Here is a 13736-nt window from a genome sequence, read left to right on the forward strand (position 1 = left end):
GTATGACAAACAAAATCAAAATGAGAAAATAATTTGATTTTTTAACAATATTGATACTAATAATGTAGATTCAAAAAGTCATTCATGTGTATATCCAATCACAAGAAAAAAGAGTGGAATTTAGTGCTATTAACCATTGTTTCTTCATTAGATTATGAAGAGAGGATACATTCATATCTGTGCAGAGATGGCCCATCATTGAAATATAGACTATATGTCTTTTTTAGTGTTGACAACTTCATAAAATTCTCAACACATAATCAAATAACCCAAAGCTAAAAAAAAAGACTAATTAAGAAATTTGACATTAAACAATTAGTAATAATCTTCACAGAAGGAGGAAAACACAAAATAATTACACAAACAATTTCATAAGAAGTATGACGGACAAAATCAAAATGAGAAAATAATTTGATTTTTAACAACATGGATACTAACAATGTAGATTCAAAAAGTTGTTCATGTGCATATTCAATTACAACAAAAAAGAGTGGAATTTAGTGATATTAACCATAGTTTCTTCGTTAGATTATGAAAAGGGCATACTTTCATATATGTGCAGAGATGTCTTATCAATTGAAATATAGGCTATATGTTTCTTTAGTATTGACAACTTCATAAAATTCTGAACACATAATCAATTAACCCAAAGCTAAAAAAAAAACTAATTCAGATATTTGTCATTAAATAATTAGTAATAATCTTCACAGAAGGAGGAAAACACAAAATAATTACACAAACAGTTTCATAATAAGTATGACAGACAAAATCAAAATGAGAAAATAATTTGATTTTTTAACGACATTGATACTAACAATGTATATTCAAAAAGTCATTCATTTGCATATCCAATCACAACAAAAAAGAGTGGAACTTAGTGGTATTAACCATTGTTTCTTCATTAGATTATGAAGACAGATACTTTCATATATGTCCAAAAATGGGCCATCATTGAAATATAGGCTATATGTTTTTTTAGTGTTGACAACTTCATAAAATTCTCAACACATAATCAATTAACCCAAAGTTAAAAAAAAAGACTAATTGATGAAGGATTGACCCCAACCAAGGATGAAGGCACATGCTTAAGAAGACTAAGCATGTTTAGAAAGGAAGTTCATTAATCCTTCATCCCTTTCATTTGTGTTTGTTATTTTTGATTCCCTAAGTTGACTTAGTTGAATCAACTTTACTTGACTTGTTGACCTTTGACTAGGTTTGACTTGTTGACTATAGTTGACTTGACTTAAGCCAACATGCTAATCTATGTTTATTTGCTTTGTAGGTTAATTAGGAGTAAGAAAGCAATGCTAGGTGGCGCATGGTGATTGGGGAGCATAAATGATGTGGAGGAGAGAGTAAAGCAAAGGCATAAAGCATAAAGTAAAAGGCATAAAACAAGTGTACCTATGTACCTTTGGTCTCCTTTGTTTTTTGCACACTTTGGCCACATTTTGGAGACATATGAGACACATTCTTTGTCTCCTTTTGTGCTAGAACGAAATTAGCCTTGCACACACCATAGTTAGCTCTTTTGTCTCTCATTTTTTGTAACCTTATTTGACCTAGTTTCTAGAAGCTAGGGTTAGGTTTTTGTAGAGACATCCTTAGGTATCTTTTATTTGCTTAGAGGCCCCTAAACTCTTCTATATAAGGGGTGCTCCTAGACATGTAAAAGGGTTGAACATTTTGAAGTAAAAACACTCTTGTGTCTCAACCATTTGTGAGAGTTTCCTCCCTTGGGAGTGAATACTTTTAAGCCTTATCTTGCATAGCAAGTGGCGGCACACATCCACTCATCTTCAAGGTTGCCATGGCTTCTAGCCTAGCCTTGTAGTGGCGTGCTTCTCACATTTTTACCATTTCTTTCCTTTCCATTTTATGGTTTCTTCTTCCTTTAATTGTTCTTTGTTTTCTATGATTTATGTGCTTTCCATTTCCTTTTCCTTTTGAATCAATCCATCATCTTCTTCTCTTGAGCTTTGTGAAAGGAACCTTCACATCTAGATAGCTTGCTATCTTAATGTCCAGTGGGGATTTCACTTAGCTTTCTTAATCAACTCTCACCATATTCAATAATCTTAAAAAGGAACAAGATAATCCTTCATCATTTGGTATCTAGAGCCTAGGTTATCTTGAATATGGTGTTTTTCATGTGCTAATCTTGTCTTGTTGTAGCTATCTTTGTATGGTTCAAATCCACTTCCATTGCACACAAAAATAATGCTTGCAGAAACTGTTCACGATTTTAAAAGATTAAACTGCACCTGCTCAGTGATCCAAAAATTACGTTCTTGATGTCAAAAGAAAGCTCTGTTAGTCTAGTTTCTAAAAAAAAAAAGAACCAATGCATTTGGAGTTCTGTGGAGAGAGTTATGATCAAATGAGTGAGCAAAGGTCAGAGCTGCCGAGAATACGAAAAACAACGTTTTCAGGTTATGTTGTGGCAATTTTGGCTTCGGTTTTGTGACTCTTTTGCTCCTAAATGTGGTTGGATAACATGTCTCAAATCCATGAGTTTAAATGCATGATAGCTACATGTTTGTGTCTTTGTGTATGTCATGTTGAGTCTTTAAATGTGTCTAACTTTTGCTTGAGTCATATGTCATATGCTTCTTTGAGTTTTCTTATTCTTGTTTCTAAGTATTTGAGCTATTGCATGAGATATATGCCTTTTGTTGTAGCATGCTCCTTGAAATCGATTTTGACCTAATTTTTAAGGAACTAAGTGTTCAAGACACCCTAAAATATCCTTCTCATCATCTTAAGTACCTAGTTTTGAAAAGAAAAATTATTTTCATGACCAAAAACAGTTTGGCCGAGAGCTAATGTGTTGCTTGGTGAATCCATTTGGCCATTTTTACTAGGTGTTATGCTACCAAATTTTATACTTGGATTTTGGGTGATATTGGCAAATTAGTTCCATGCTTTAACTTGGTTATGATCTTTCTTGGTGTATGCATAATTTGAGGTATAATCTTGGCTTGTTCAAATGCTTTCCATAGAGTCTTTAAAAGTGTTTTTCATTGCTTTAGTCTTGTTCAAGTTTTGTCTTTAAAACAAAATTTCCTTAGAAGTTAAACTTTCTTCTTTTTGTGCTTTTCTTGCTTGTTACTAGGTGTTCTTGTTTTGTTTTAGTAGTTTTCTTTTCTTGAAACTCTTGGGGTGTTGTGGCCGAATCACTTGTCTTGCATTTGAAAGGTTTTGAACAAGTTTTTAAAAGTGTTTGCTTCACTCCTTTGGTGGATTTTGAGTGCTAGCCTTGCCTTGTTACTTTGGGAGAGTGATCTAAACACTTGGGTTACATTTTGGGTTGGATTTGGTCTCGGTTTTCATGTTGTCTAACCTCTAATCCATTTATTTTGTCTCGAATTTGAGTGTTTTTGTTGTAGGAATCATGGCAAGTTCATCAAATGCACCTACACCAAACAAAAACAATACATTGATGAGATTGCTTCGGGATTTGGAGTTGTCTAGGAAGGAGGCCTTTGAACAATTGAGAAAAGACAAGGAGCAAAGTGACCTAAGAATCCAAGAGCACATTCAAAGGCTTGAAGCTAAAGAGCAAGAAAGAGAGGCTAGGAAAAGAGAGCATTCTAGGCGCAACCCATCACAAGAGAAGCAAACTCCAAAGATTCCTAAGTTCTATGGAGGAAGTGATCCCAAAATCTTCCTTGATTGGGAAGCTAAAGTTGATCAAATTTTCAATGAAAATCATGTAAAGGATCAAGCACAAGTTGATCTAGTAGTTTTAGGATTTTTGGAGTATGCCAATACTTGGTGGCATAAAGTTTGTAAGAATTATGACCAAGGGCCACCCGCGGCTTCTTGGATGGACATTAAAACTCTTATGCGCGCTAGATTTGTTCCTCCCTCCTATAGGAAGGAACTTCTTTTGAAGCTCCAAAGGCTTCACCAAGGTTCTATGAGTGTGAGTGAGTACTTTAAAGAATTAGAGTCTCAAATGCATAGGGTTGAAATAAAAGAAACTAACAAAGAGAAAATAAAAAGATTTGTGAGTGGTCTTAGGAGAGACATAAAAGACCAAGTAGAGTTGTATGAGTACTCCACTCTTGAAAATGTTTTCACACTTGCCCTTGAGATTGAAATTCAATTGAAAAGAAAAAGAAGGGCAAAGAAGAGTTACTCACCCAACCACTACTTTAGTCACTCATGGAAGGGAAAGGATAAAAAGAAACATGATAAGTTCCCTTCTAACTCTCATCAAGAACCACCAAGTAAAAGTAAGTCACCAAGTGATCACATTCACCATTCCACTTCTCAAAGATCAAATTCCATTAAATGTTTTAAATGTTTGGGTTATAATCACATTGCTTTAAATTTCCCAACCAAAAGGACCATGATCTTAAAGAAGAGTAATGATGTTGAAAGTGAACACTCATCTCCCTATTCTCTTTCAAAAGAATCTTCTTCCACTAGTAAAACTAAATTTTTTGAGAAAGACCCTATGTTATTAAGGCGCATGATAGGTCAAGATCAAAGTGAGCTTGAGCCAACTCAAAGAGAAAACATTTTTCAATCTAGATGCAAAATTAACAAATGGGTTTGCTCTCTAATTATTGATGGAGGAAGTAGTACCAATGTAGCTAGCACAAGGTTGGTGGAAAAGCTTAGCTTAGAGACCATTCCTCATGCTAAGCCCTACAAGCTTGCTTGGATAAGTAAAGAGGGAGAAATAGATGTCAATAAACAAGTCCTAATTAACTTCTCTATAGGAAGCTACAAAGATGAGGTACTATGTGATGTTGTTCCCATGGAAGTCACACATATCTTACTAGGTAGGCCATGGAAATTTGATAAACAAACTTTACATGATGGCCATACCAACCAATACATTTTTTTCAAAAATGGGAAAAAGACAACTTTACTACCTCTATCACCTCAAGAAGTTAATAAGGATAGAAATATAATAAGAAAAGATAAGGAAGAAAAAGAAAAGGGGCAAGCTTTTACTAAGGTGTTACTTGCCTACAAAAAAATTCTTCCAAAGCAAGATATGCATCACCCTTCCTTCTCTTCCCAAGCCAAAAAGAAAGGCCCAAAGCACAAGCAAGAGAGGAAGAGTAGTCTAGAAAATAAAGATGGCCTAACCAAAGCTAAGGGTAATATCCTTAGAAAGGATGGAACAAGAGCTCAAAAAAAGGGAGGCGCAAATCCTCCCCCAAATCAAGTCAAGCTCCATCTACAAAGGCTTAAAGAATTTGTGGTCAAATTCTCTCCAAGAAGGGGAGGATGATGAAGGATTGACCCCAACCAAGGATGAAGGCACATGCTTAAGAAGACTAAGCATGTTTAGAAAGGAAGTTCATTAATCCTTCATCCCTTTCATTTGTGTTTGTTATTTTTGATTCCCTAAGTTGACTTACTTGAATCAACTTTACTTGACTTGTTGACCTTTGACTAGGTTTGACTTGTTGACTATAGTTGACTTGACTTAAGCCAACATGCTAATCTATGTTTATTTGCTTTGTAGGTTAATTAGGAGTAAGAAAGCAATGCTAGGTGGCGCATGGTGATTGGGGAGCATAAATGATGTGGAGGAGAGAGTAAAGCAAAGGCATAAAGCATAAAGTAAAAGGCATAAAACAAGTGTACCTATGTACCTTTGGTCTCCTTTGTTTTTTGCACACTTTGGCCACATTTTGGAGACATATGAGACACATTCTTTGTCTCCTTTTGTGCTAGAACGAAATTAGCCTTGCACACACCATAGTTAGCTCTTTTGTCTCTCATTTTTTGTAACCTTATTTGACCTAGTTTCTAGAAGCTAGGGTTAGGTTTTTGTAGAGACATCCCTAGGTATCTTTTATTTGCTTAGAGGCCCCTAAACTCTTCTATATAAGGGGTGCTCCTAGACATGTAAAAGGGTTGAACATTTTGAAGTAAAAACACTCTTGTGTCTCAACCATTTGTGAGAGTTTCCTCCCTTGGGAGTGAATACTTTTAAGCCTTATCTTGCATAGCAAGTGGCGGCACACATCCACTCATCTTCAAGGTTGCCATGGCTTCTAGCCTAGCCTTGTAGTTGCGCGCTTCTCACATTTTTACCATTTCTTTCCTTTCCATTTTATGGTTTCTTCTTCCTTTAATTGTTCTTTGTTTTCTATGATTTATGTGCTTTCCATTTCCTTTTCCTTTTGAATCAATCCATCATCTTCTTCTCTTGAGCTTTGTGAAAGGAACCTTCACATCTAGATAGCTTGCTATCTTAATGTCCAGTGGGGATTTCACTTAGCTTTCTTAATCAACTCTCACCATATTCAATAATCTTAAAAAGGAACAAGATAATCCTTCATCACTAATTCAGAAATTTGACATTAAACAATTAGTAATAATCTTCATAGAAGGAGGAAAACAAAAAATAATTACACAGACAATTTCATAATAAGTATGACAAACAAAATCAAAATGAGGAAATAATTTGATTTTTTAACGACATTGATACTATCAATGTAGATTCAAAAAGTCGTTCATGTGCATATCCAATCACAACAAAAAAGAGTGGAATTTAGTGCTGTTAACCATTGTTTCTTCATTAGATTATGAAGAGGGGATACTTTCATATATGTGTAGAGATGGCTTATCAATTGAAATATGGGCTATATGTTTTTTTTAGTGTTGACTACTTCATAAAATTATCAACACATAATCAATTAACCCAAAGCTAAAAAAACACTAATTCAAAAATTTGACATTAAACAATTAGTAATAATCTTCACAGAAGGAGGAAAACACAAAATAATTACACAAAGAATCTTATAAGAAGTATGATGGACAAAATCAAAATGAGAAAATAATTTGATTTTTTAACAATATTGATACTAGTAATGTAGATTCAAAAAGTCATTCATGTGTATATCCAATCACAAGAAAAAAGAGTGGAATTTAGTGCTATTAACCATTGTTTCTTCATTAGATTATCAAGAGAGGATACATTCATATCTGTGCAGAGATGGCCCATCATTGAAATATAGACTATATGTTTTTTTTAGTGTTGACAACTTCATAAAATTCTCAACACATAATCAAAAAACCCAAAGCTAAAAAAAAGACTAATAAAGAAATTTGACATTAAACAATTAGTAATAATCTTCACAAAAGGAGGAAAACACAAAATAATTACACAAACAATTTCATAAGAAGTATGACGGACATAATCAAAATGAGAAAATAATTTGATTTTTTAACAATATTGATACTAATAATGTAGATTCAAAAAGTCATTCATGTGTATATCCAATCACAAGAAAAAAGAGTGGAATTTAGTGCTATTAACCATTGTTTCTTCATTAGATTATGAAGAGAGGATACATTCATATCTGTGCAGAGATGGCCCATCATTGAAATATAGACTATATGTCTTTTTTAGTGTTGACAACTTCATAAAATTCTCAACACATAATCAAAAAACCCAAAGCTAAAAAAAAGACTAATAAAGAAATTTGACATTAAACAATTAGTAATAATCTTCACAAAAGGAGGAAAACACAAAATAATTACACAAACAATTTCATAAGAAGTATGACGGACAAAATCAAAATGAGAAAATAATTTGATTTTTTAACAATATTGATACTAATAATGTAGATTCAAAAAGTCATTCATGTGTATATCCAATCACAAGAAAAAAGAGTGGAATTTAGTGCTATTAACCATTGTTTCTTCATTAGATTATGAAGAGAGGATACATTCATATCTGTGCAGAGATGGCCCATCATTGAAATATAGACTATATGTCTTTTTTATTGTTGCCAACTTCATAAAATTCTCAACACATAATCAAAAAACCCAAAGCTAATAAAAAGACTAATAAAGAAATTTGACATTAAACAATTAGTAATAATCTTCACAAAAGGAGGAAAACACAAAATAATTACACAAACAATTTCATAAGAAGTATGACGGACAAAATCAAAATGAGAAAATAATTTGATTTTTTAACAATATTGATACTAATAATGTAGATTCAAAAAGTCATTCATGTGTATATCCAATCACAAGAAAAAAGAGTGGAATTTAGTGCTATTAACCATTGTTTCTTCATTAGATTATGAAGAGAGGATACATTCATATCTGTGCAGATATGGCCCATCATTGAAATATAGACTATATGTCTTTTTTATTGTTGCCAACTTCATAAAATTCTCAACACATAATCAAATAACCCAAAGCTAAAAAAAAGACTAATAAAGAAATTTGACATTAAACAATTAGTAATAATCTTCACAAAAGGAGGAAAACACAAAATAATTACACAAACAATTTCATAAGAAGTATGATGGACAAAATCAAAATGAGAAAATAATTTGATTTTTAACAACATGGATACTAACAATGTAGATTCAAAAAGTCGTTCATGTGTATATCCAATCACAAGAAAAAAGAGTGGAATTTAGTGCTATTAACCATTGTTTCTTCATTAGATTATGAAGAGAGGATACATTCATATCTGTGCAGAGATGGCCCATCATTGAAATATAGACTATATGTCTTTTTTATTGTTGCCAACTTCATAAAATTCTCAACACATAATCAAATAACATAAAGCTAAAAAAAAGACTAATAAAGAAATTTGACATTAAACAATTAGTAATAATCTTCACAAAAGGAGGAAAACACAAAATAATTACACAAACAATTTCATAAGAAGTATGACGGACAAAATCAAAATGAGAAAATAATTTGATTTTTAACAACATGGATACTAACATTGTAGATTCAAAAAGTCCTTCATGTGCATATTCAATTACAACAAAAAAGAGTGGAATTTAGTGATATTAACCATATTTTCTTTGTTAGATTATGAAGAGGGCATACTTTCATATATGTGCATAGATGTCTTATCAATTGAAATATAGGCTATATGTTTCTTTAGTGTTGACAACTTCATAAAATTCTCAACACATAATCAATTAACCCAAAGCTAAAAAAAAGACTAATTCAGAAATTTGACATTAAATAATTAGTAATAATCTTCACAGAAGGAGGAAAACAAAAAATAATTACACAGACAATTTCATAATAAGTATGACAAACAAAATCAAAATGAGGAAATAATTTGATTTTTTAACGACATTGATACTATCAATGTAGATTCAAAAAGTCGTTCATGTGCATATCCAATCACAACAAAAAAGAGTGGAATTTAGTGCTGTTAACCATTGTTTCTTCATTAGATTATGAAGAGGGGATACTTTCATATATGTGTAGAGATGGCTTATCAATTGAAATATGGGCTATATGTTTTTTTTAGTGTTGACTACTTCATAAAATTATCAACACATAATCAATTAACCCAAAGCTAAAAAAACACTAATTCAAAAATTTGACATTAAACAATTAGTAATAATCTTCACAGAAGGAGGAAAACACAAAATAATTACACAAAGAATCTTATAAGAAGTATGATGGACAAAATCAAAATGAGAAAATAATTTGATTTTTTAACAATATTGATACTAGTAATGTAGATTCAAAAAGTCATTCATGTGTATATCCAATCACAAGAAAAAAGAGTGGAATTTAGTGCTATTAACCATTGTTTCTTCATTAGATTATCAAGAGAGGATACATTCATATCTGTGCAGAGATGGCCCATCATTGAAATATAGACTATATGTTTTTTTTAGTGTTGACAACTTCATAAAATTCTCAACACATAATCAAAAAACCCAAAGCTAAAAAAAAGACTAATAAAGAAATTTGACATTAAACAATTAGTAATAATCTTCACAAAAGGAGGAAAACACAAAATAATTACACAAACAATTTCATAAGAACTATGACGGACATAATCAAAATGAGAAAATAATTTGATTTTTTAACAATATTGATACTAATAATGTAGATTCAAAAAGTCATTCATGTGTATATCCAATCACAAGAAAAAAGATTGGAATTTAGTGCTATTAACCATTGTTTCTTCATTAGATTATGAAGAGAGGATACATTCATATCTGTGCAGAGATGGCCCATCATTGAAATATAGACTATATGTCTTTTTTAGTGTTGACAACTTCATAAAATTCTCAACACATAATCAAAAAACCCAAAGCTAAAAAAAAGACTAATAAAGAAATTTGACATTAAACAATTAGTAATAATCTTCACAAAAGGAGGAAAACACAAAATAATTACACAAACAATTTCATAAGAAGTATGACGGACAAAATCAAAATGAGAAAATAATTTGATTTTTTAACAATATTGATACTAATAATGTAGATTCAAAAAGTCATTCATGTGTATATCCAATCACAAGAAAAAAGAGTGGAATTTAGTGCTATTAACCATTGTTTCTTCATTAGATTATGAAGAGAGGATACATTCATATCTGTGCAGAGATGGCCCATCATTGAAATATAGACTATATGTCTTTTTTATTGTTGCCAACTTCATAAAATTCTCAACACATAATCAAAAAACCCAAAGCTAAAAAAAAGACTAATAAAGAAATTTGACATTAAACAATTAGTAATAATCTTCACAAAAGGAGGAAAACACAAAATAATTACACAAACAATTTCATAAGAAGTATGACGGACAAAATCAAAATGAGAAAATAATTTGATTTTTTAACAATATTGATACTAATAATGTAGATTCAAAAAGTCATTCATGTGTATATCCAATCACAAGAAAAAAGAGTGGAATTTAGTGCTATTAACCATTGTTTCTTCATTAGATTATGAAGAGAGGATACATTCATATCTGTGCAGATATGGCCCATCATTGAAATATAGACTATATGTCTTTTTTATTGTTGCCAACTTCATAAAATTCTCAACACATAATCAAATAACCCAAAGCTAAAAAAAAGACTAATAAAGAAATTTGACATTAAACAATTAGTAATAATCTTCACAAAAGGAGGAAAACACAAAATAATTACACAAACAATTTCATAAGAAGTATGACGGACAAAATCAAAATGAGAAAATAATTTGATTTTTAACAACATGGATACTAACAATGTAGATTCAAAAAGTCGTTCATGTGTATATCCAATCACAAGAAAAAAGAGTGGAATTTAGTGCTATTAACCATTGTTTCTTCATTAGATTATGAAGAGAGGATACATTCATATCTGTGCAGAGATGGCCCATCATTGAAATATAGACTATATGTCTTTTTTATTGTTGCCAACTTCATAAAATTCTCAACACATAATCAAATAACATAAAGCTAAAAAAAAGACTAATAAAGAAATTTGACATTAAACAATTAGTAATAATCTTCACAAAAGGAGGAAAACACAAAATAATTACACAAACAATTTCATAAGAAGTATGACGGACAAAATCAAAATGAGAAAATAATTTGATTTTTAACAACATGGATACTAACATTGTAGATTCAAAAAGTCCTTCATGTGCATATTCAATTACAACAAAAAAGAGTGGAATTTAGTGATATTAACCATATTTTCTTTGTTAGATTATGAAGAGGGCATACTTTCATATATGTGCATAGATGTCTTATCAATTGAAATATAGGCTATATGTTTCTTTAGTGTTGACAACTTCATAAAATTCTCAACACATAATCAATTAACCCAAAGCTAAAAAAAAGACTAATTCAGAAATTTGACATTAAATAATTAGTAATAATCTTCACAGAAGGAGGAAAACAAAAAATAATTACACAGACAATTTCATAATAAGTATGACAAACAAAATCAAAATGAGGAAATAATTTGATTTTTTAACGACATTGATACTATCAATGTAGATTCAAAAAGTCGTTCATGTGCATATCCAATCACAACAAAAAAGAGTGGAATTTAGTGCTGTTAACCATTGTTTCTTCATTAGATTATGAAGAGGGGATACTTTCATATATGTGTAGAGATGGCTTATCAATTGAAATATGGGCTATATGTTTTTTTTAGTGTTGACTACTTCATAAAATTATCAACACATAATCAATTAACCCAAAGCTAAAAAAACACTAATTCAAAAATTTGACATTAAACAATTAGTAATAATCTTCACAGAAGGAGGAAAACACAAAATAATTACACAAAGAATCTTATAAGAAGTATGATGGACAAAATCAAAATGAGAAAATAATTTGATTTTTTAACAATATTGATACTAGTAATGTAGATTCAAAAAGTCATTCATGTGTATATCCAATCACAAGAAAAAAGAGTGGAATTTAGTGCTATTAACCATTGTTTCTTCATTAGATTATCAAGAGAGGATACATTCATATCTGTGCAGAGATGGCCCATCATTGAAATATAGACTATATGTTTTTTTTCGTGTTGACAACTTCATAAAATTCTCAACACATAATCAAAAAACCCAAAGCTAAAAAAAAGACTAATAAAGAAATTTGACATTAAAAAATTAGTAATAATCTTCACAAAAGGAGGAAAACACAAAATAATTACACAAACAATTTCATAAGAAGTATGACGGACAAAATCAAAATGAGAAAATAATTTGATTTTTTAACAATATTGATACTAATAATGTAGATTCAAAAAGTCATTCATGTGTATATCCAATCACAAGAAAAAAGAGTGGAATTTAGTGCTATTAACCATTGTTTCTTCATTAGATTATGAAGAGAGGATACATTCATATCTGTGCAGAGATGGCCCATCATTGAAATATAGACTATATGTCTTTTTTATTGTTGCCAATTTCATAAAATTCTCAACACATAATCAAATAACCCAAAGCTAAAAAAAAGACTAATAAAGAAATTTGACATTAAACAATTAGTAATAATCTTCACAAAAGGAGGAAAACACAAAATAATTACACAAACAATTTCATAAGAAGTATGACGGACAAAATCAAAATGAGAAAATAATTTGATTTTTAACAACATGGATACTAACAATGTAGATTCAAAAAGTTGTTCATGTGTATATCCAATCACAAGAAAAAAGAGTGGAATTTAGTGCTATTAACCATTGTTTCTTCATTAGATTATGAAGAGAGGATACATTCATATCTGTGCAGAGATGGCCCATCATTGAAATATAGACTATATGTCTTTTTTATTGTTGCCAACTTCATAAAATTCTCAACACATAATCAAGTAACCCAAAGCTAAAAAAAAGACTAATAAAGAAATTTGACATTAAACAATTAGTAATAATCTTCACAAAAGGAGGAAAACACAAAATAATTACACAAACAATTTCATAAGAAGTATGACGGACAAAATCAAAATGAGAAAATAATTTGATTTTTAACAACATGGATACTAACAATGTAGATTCAAAAAGTCCTTCATGTGCATATTCAATTACAACAAAAAAGAGTGGAATTTAGTGATATTAACCATATTTTCTTTGTTAGATTATGAAGAGGGCATACTTTCATATATGTGCATAGATGTCTTATCAATTGAAATATAGGCTATATGTTTCTTTAGTGTTGACAACTTCATAAAATTCTCAACACATAATCAATTAACCCAAAGCTAAAAAAAAGACTAATTCAGAAATTTGACATTAAATAATTAGTAATAATCTTCACAGAAGGAGGAAAACAAAAAATAATTACACAGACAATTTCATAATAAGTATGACAAACAAAATCAAAATGAGGAAATAATTTGATTTTTTAACGACATTGATACTATCAATGTAGATTCAAAAAGTCGTTCATGTGCATATCCAATCACAACAAAAAAGAGTGGAATTTAGTGCTGTTAACCATTGTTTCTTCATTAGATTATGAAGAGGGGATACT

The sequence above is a fragment of the Vigna unguiculata genome, chromosome 10 (assembly GCF_037176805.1).
Source record: "Vigna unguiculata cultivar grain cowpea cultivar isolate G323 ecotype 2 chromosome 10, ASM3717680v1, whole genome shotgun sequence".
NCBI classification, from domain to species: Eukaryota; Viridiplantae; Streptophyta; class Magnoliopsida; order Fabales; family Fabaceae; genus Vigna; species Vigna unguiculata.